Below are 6612 nucleotides of genomic sequence, written 5' to 3' on the forward strand. Positions count from 1 at the left end.
GCTCTGTCTGGTTCTGTCTTGCTCTGTCTGTCTCTATCTGGCTCTTTCTGGCTCTTTCTTGCTCTATCTGGCTCTTTCTGGCTCTGTCTAGCTCTATCTGGCTCTGTATGGCTCTTTCTTGCTCTATCTGGCTCTTTCTGGCTCTGTCTAGCTCTATCTGGCTCTGTATGGCTCTGAATCTATCTAGCTCTGTCTGGCGCTATCTGGCTCTGTCTGGCTCTATCTGGCTCTGTCTGGCTCTGTCTTGCTTTGGGTGTATCTGGCTATATGTTGCTCTGTCTGGCTCTGTGTGGCTCAGACTGGCTCTATCTGGCTCTATCTGGAGTTAGGGTTAGGGTTTAGGGTTAGGGTTTAGGGTTAGGGTTTAGGGATAGGGGTTAGGGATAGGGTTAGCGTTAGGGTTTACGGTTTAGGGTTAGGGTTTAGGGTGAGGGTTTAGGGTTAAGGGTTAGGGTTTAGGGTTAGGTTTAGGGTTAGGGTTAGGGTTTAGAGTTAGCGTTAGGGTTAGGGTTTAGGGTTTAGGGTTAGGGGTTTGGGTTAGGGGTAGCGTTAGGGTTAAGGTTTAGGGTTAGGGTTTGGATTTGGCTTTAGGGTTAGGTTTAGCGATAGGTTTAGGGTTAGGGTTAGATTTAGGGGTTAGGGTTAGGGGTTAGGGTTAGTGTTAGCGTTAGGGTTCGGGTTAGGGTTAGGATGTACATCTATTTGTAGAGGTTTGAGGATGTGTTCCTGAATGGCAGAGGGTTAGATTGGTTGTATCTTGTGGTCTCTTCCAACTGTATGATTCTGAATGACATCTGTCTATCTCTATCTGGCTCTGTCTGTCTCTATCTGGCTCTGTCTGGCTCTATCTGGCTCTGTCTGTCTCTGTCTGGCTCTATCTGGCTCTGTCTGGCTCTGTCTGGCTCTGTCTGGCTCTATCTGGCTCTTTCTTGCTCTGGCTCTATCTGGCTCTGTCTGGCGCTATCTGGCTCTGTCTGGCTCTGTCTGGCTCTATCTGGCTCCATCTGGCTCTGTCTGGCTCTGTCTGGCTCTGGCTTTGTCTGACTCTATCTGGCTCTGTCTGGCGCTATCTGGCTCTGTCTTGTTCTGTCTGCCTCTGTCTGGCTCTGTGTGGCTCAGTCTGGCTCTATCTGGGGTTAGGGTTAGGGTTAGGGTTTTGGGTTAGGGGTTAGAGTTAGCGTTAGCGTTAGGGTTTGGGTTTAGGGTTAGGGGTTAGGGTTAGAGTTAGCGTTACGGTTAGAGTTTAGGGTTCGGGTTCGGGTTAGGGTTAGGGTTAGGGTTAGGGTTTAGGGTTAGGGTTAGGGTTAGGGTTAGGGTTAGGGTTAGGGTTAGGGTTAGGTTTAGGGTTAGGTTTATGGTTTAGGGTTAGGGTTAGGGTTTAGGGTTAGGGTTAGGGGTTCTGGTTAGCATTAGGGTTAGGGTTAGGATGTACATCTATCTGTAGAGCTTTGAGGATGTGTTCCGGAATGGCAGGGGGTTGGATTGGTTGTATCTTGTGGTCTCTTCCAACTGTATGATTCTAAATGACATCTGTCTGGCTCTATCTGGCTCTGTCTGGTTCTGTCTGGTTCTGTCTTGCTCTGTCTGTCTCTATCTGGCTCTTTCTGGCTCTTTCTTGCTCTATCTGGCTCTTTCTGGCTCTGTCTAGCTCTATCTGGCTCTGTATGGCTCTGTATTGCTCTATCTGGCTCTTTCTGGCTCTGTCTAGCTCTATCTGGCTCTGTATGGCTCTGAGTCTATCTAGCTCTGTCTGGCGCTATCTGGCTCTGTCTGGCTCTATCTGGCTCTGTCTGGCTCTGTGTGGCACAGTCTGGCTCTATCTGGCTGTATCGTGAGTTAGGATTAGGGTTTAGGGTTAGGGTTTAGGGTTAGGGTTTAAGGTTAGGGTTTAGGGTTAGGGTTAGGGTTTAGGGTTAGGGGGTAGGGTTAGGGTTAGCGTTAGGGTTATGGTTTAGGGTTAGGGTTTAGGGTTAGGGTTTACGGTTAGGGTTAGGGTTTAGGGTTAGGTGTTAGGGTTTAGGGTTAGGGTTAGGGTTAGCGCTAGGGTTAGGGTTTAGGGTTAGGGTTTAGGGTTAGTGTTCGGGTTAGGGTTTAGGGTTAGGGGTTTGTGTTAGGGTTAGCGTTAGGGTTAGGTTTTAGGGTTAGGGTTAGGGTTTAAGGTTAGGGTTAGGGTTAGGGTTAGGGTTAGGGTTAGGGTTAGGGTTAGGGTTAGGGTTAGGGTTAGGGTTAGGGTTAGGGTTAGGGTTAGGGTTAGGGTTAGGGTTAGGGTTAGGGTTAGGGTTAGGGTTAGGGTTAGGGTCAGGGTTTAGGGTTAGGGTTAGGGTTAGGGTTAGGGTTAGGGTTAGGGTTAGGGGTTAGGGTTAGGGTTAGGGTTAGGGTTAGGGTTTAGGGTTAAGGTTAGGGTTTAGGGTTAGGGTTTAGAGTTAGGGTTAGGGGTTAGGGTTAGGGTTAGGGTTTAGGTTTAGGGTTAGGGTTAGGGTTAGGGTTAGGGTTTAGGGTTAGGGTTAGGGTTAGGGTTAGGGTTAGCGTTAGGGTTAGGGTTAGGGTTAGGGTTAGGGTTACGGTTATTATTAGGGTTAGGGTTAGGGTTAGGGTTAGGATGTACATCTATCTGTAGAGCTTTGAGGATGTGTTCCGGATGTGCAGGGGGTTGGATTGGTTGTATCTTGTGGTCTCTTCCAACTGTATGATTCTAAATGACATCTGTCTGGCTCTATCTGGCTCTGTCTGGCTCTATCTGGCTCTGTCTGGTTCTGTCTTGCTCCGTCTGTCTCTATCTGGCTCTTTCTGGCTCTTTCTTGCTCTATCTGGCTCTTTCTGGCTCTGTCTAGCTCTATCTGGCTCTGTATGGCTCTTTCTTGCTCTATCTGGCTCTTTCTGGCTCTGTCTAGCTCTATCTGGCTCTGTATGGCTCTGAATCTATCTAGCTCTGTCTGGCGCTATCTGGCTCTGTCTGGCTCTATCTGGCTCTGTCTGGCTCTGTCTTGCTTTGGGTGTATCTGGCTATATGTTGCTCTGTCTGGCTCTGTGTGGCTCAGACTGGCTCTATCTGGCTCTATCTGGAGTTAGGGTTAGGGTTTAGGGTTAGGGTTTAGGGTTAGGGTTTAGGGATAGGGTTAGCGTTAGGGTTTACGGTTTAGGGTTAGGGTTTAGGGTGAGGGTTTAGGGTTAAGTGTTAGGGTTTAGGGTTAGGTTTAGGGTTAGGGTTAGGGTTTAGAGTTAGCGTTAGGGTTAGGGTTTAGGGTTTAGGGTTAGGGGTTTGGGTTAGGGGTAGCGTTAGGGTTAAGGTTTAGGGTTAGGGTTTGGATTTGGCTTTAGGGTTAGGTTTAGCGATAGGTTTAGGGTTAGGGTTAGATTTAGGGGTTAGGGTTAGGGGTTAGGGTTAGTGTTAGCGTTAGGGTTCGGGTTAGGGTTAGGATGTACATCTATTTGTAGAGGTTTGAGGATGTGTTCCTGAATGGCAGAGGGTTAGATTGGTTGTATCTTGTGGTCTCTTCCAACTGTATGATTCTGAATGACATCTGTCTATCTCTATCTGGCTCTGTCTGTCTCTATCTGGCTCTGTCTGGCTCTATCTGGCTCTGTCTGTCTCTGTCTGGCTCTATCTGGCTCTGTCTGGCTCTGTCTGGCTCTATCTGGCTCTGTCTGGCGCTATCTGGCTCTGTCTTGTTCTGTCTGCCTCTGTCTGGCTCTGTGTGGCTCAGTCTGGCTCTATCTGGGGTTAGGGTTAGGGTTAGGGTTTTGGGTTAGGGGTTAGAGTTAGCGTTAGCGTTAGGGTTTGGGTTTAGGGTTAAGGGTTAGGGTTAGAGTTAGCGTTACGGTTAGAGTTTAGGGTTCGGGTTCGGGTTAGGGTTAGGGTTAGGGTTAGGGTTTAGGGTTAGGGTTAGGGTTAGGGTTAGGGTTAGGGTTAGGGTTAGGGTTAGGTTTAGGGTTAGGTTTATGGTTTAGGGTTAGGGTTAGGGTTTAGGGTTAGGGTTAGGGGTTCTGGTTAGCATTAGGGTTAGGGTTAGGATGTACATCTATCTGTAGAGCTTTGAGGATGTGTTCCGGAATGGCAGGGGGTTGGATTGGTTGTATCTTGTGGTCTCTTCCAACTGTATGATTCTAAATGACATCTGTCTGGCTCTATCTGGCTCTGTCTGGTTCTGTCTGGTTCTGTCTTGCTCTGTCTGTCTCTATCTGGCTCTTTCTGGCTCTTTCTTGCTCTATCTGGCTCTTTCTGGCTCTGTCTAGCTCTATCTGGCTCTGTATGGCTCTGTATTGCTCTATCTGGCTCTTTCTGGCTCTGTCTAGCTCTATCTGGCTCTGTATGGCTCTGAGTCTATCTAGCTCTGTCTGGCGCTATCTGGCTCTGTCTGGCTCTATCTGGCTCTGTCTGGCTCTGTGTGGCACAGTCTGGCTCTATCTGGCTGTATCGTGAGTTAGGATTAGGGTTTAGGGTTAGGGTTTAGGGTTAGGGTTTAAGGTTAGGGTTTAGGGTTAGGGTTAGGGTTTAGGGTTAGGGGGTAGGGTTAGGGTTAGCGTTAGGGTTATGGTTTAGGGTTAGGGTTTAGGGTTAGGGTTTACGGTTAGGGTTAGGGTTTAGGGTTAGGTGTTAGGGTTTAGGGTTAGGGTTAGGGTTAGCGCTAGGGTTAGGGTTTAGGGTTAGGGTTTAGGGTTAGTGTTCGGGTTAGGGTTTAGGGTTAGGGGTTTGTGTTAGGGTTAGCGTTAGGGTTAGGTTTTAGGGTTAGGGTTAGGGTTTAAGGTTAGGGTTAGGGTTAGGGTTTAGGGTTAGGGTTAGGGTCAGGGTTTAGGGTTAGGGTTAGGGTTAGGGTTAGGGTTAGGGTTAGGGTTAGGGGTTAGGGTTAGGGTTAGGGTTAGGGTTAGGGTTTAGGGTTAAGGTTAGGGTTTAGGGTTAGGGTTTAGAGTTAGGGTTAGGGGTTAGGGTTAGCATTAGGGTTAGGGTTAGGGTTAGGGTTTAGGTTTAGGGTTAGGGTTAGGGTTAGGGTTAGGGTTAGGGTTTAGGGTTAGGGTTAGGGTTAGGGTTAGGGTTAGCGTTAGGGTTAGGGTTAGGGTTAGGGTTAGGGTTACGGTTAGCATTAGGGTTAGGGTTAGGGTTAGGGTTAGGGTTAGGATGTACATCTATCTGTAGAGCTTTGAGGATGTGTTCCGGATGTGCAGGGGGTTGGATTGGTTGTATCTTGTGGTCTCTTCCAACTGTATGATTCTAAATGACATCTGTCTGGCTCTATCTGGCTCTGTCTGGCTCTATCTGGCTCTGTCTGGTTATGTCTTGCTCCGTCTGTCTCTATCTGGCTCTTTCTGGCTCTTTCTTGCTCTATCTGGCTCTTTCTGGCTCTGTCTAGCTCTATCTGGCTCTGTATGGCTCTTTCTTGCTCTATCTGGCTCTTTCTGGCTCTGTCTAGCTCTATCTGGCTCTGTATGGCTCTGAATCTATCTAGCTCTGTCTGGCGCTATCTGGCTCTGTCTGGCTCTATCTGGCTCTGTCTGGCTCTGTCTTGCTTTGGGTGTATCTGGCTATATGTTGCTCTGTCTGGCTCTGTGTGGCTCAGACTGGCTCTATCTGGCTCTATCTGGAGTTAGGGTTAGGGTTTAGGGTTAGGGTTTAGGGTTAGGGTTTAGGGATAGGGTTAGCGTTAGGGTTTACGGTTTAGGGTTAGGGTTTAGGGTGAGGGTTTAGGGTTAAGTGTTAGGGTTTAGGGTTAAGTTTAGGGTTAGGGTTAGGGTTTAGAGTTAGCGTTAGGGTTAGGGTTTAGGGTTTAGGGTTAGGGGTTTGGGTTAGGGGTAGCGTTAGGGTTAAGGTTTAGGGTTAGGGTTTGGATTTGGCTTTAGGGTTAGGTTTAGCGATAGGTTAAGGGTTAGGGTTAGATTTAGGGGTTAGGGTTAGGGGTTAGGGTTAGTGTTAGCGTTAGGGTTCGGGTTAGGGTTAGGATGTACATCTATTTGTAGAGGTTTGAGGATGTGTTCCTGAATGGCAGAGGGTTAGATTGGTTGTATCTTGTGGTCTCTTCCAACTGTATGATTCTGAATGACATCTGTCTATCTCTATCTGGCTCTGTCTGTCTCTATCTGGCTCTGTCTGGCTCTATCTGGCTCTGTCTGTCTCTGTCTGGCTCTATCTGGCTCTGTCTGGCTCTGTCTGGCTCTATCTGGCTCTTTCTTGCTCTGGCTCTATCTGGCTCTGTCTGGCGCTATCTGGCTCTGTCTGGCTCTGTCTGGCTCTATCTGGCTCCATCTGGCTCTGTCTGGCTCTGTCTGGCTCTGGCTTTGTCTGACTCTATCTGGCTCTGTCTGGCGCTATCTGGCTCTGTCTTGTTCTGTCTGCCTCTGTCTGGCTCTGTGTGGCTCAGTCTGGCTCTATCTGGGGTTAGGGTTAGGGTTAGGGTTTTGGGTTAGGGGTTAGAGTTAGCGTTAGCGTTAGGGTTTGGGTTTAGGGTTAGGGGTTAGGGTTAGAGTTAGCGTTACGGTTAGAGTTTAGGGTTCGGGTTCGGGTTAGGGTTAGGGTTAGGGTTAGGGTTTAGGGTTAGGGTTAGGGTTAGGGTTAGGGTTAGGGTTAGGTTTAGGGTTAGGTTTATGGTTTAGGGTTAGGGTTAGGGTTTAGGGTTAGGGTTA

This window comes from Sceloporus occidentalis, unplaced genomic scaffold (assembly GCF_023333645.1).
Source record: "Sceloporus occidentalis isolate IW3139 unplaced genomic scaffold, rSceOcc1.0.p SCAF_194, whole genome shotgun sequence".
NCBI classification, from domain to species: domain Eukaryota; kingdom Metazoa; phylum Chordata; class Lepidosauria; order Squamata; family Phrynosomatidae; genus Sceloporus; species Sceloporus occidentalis.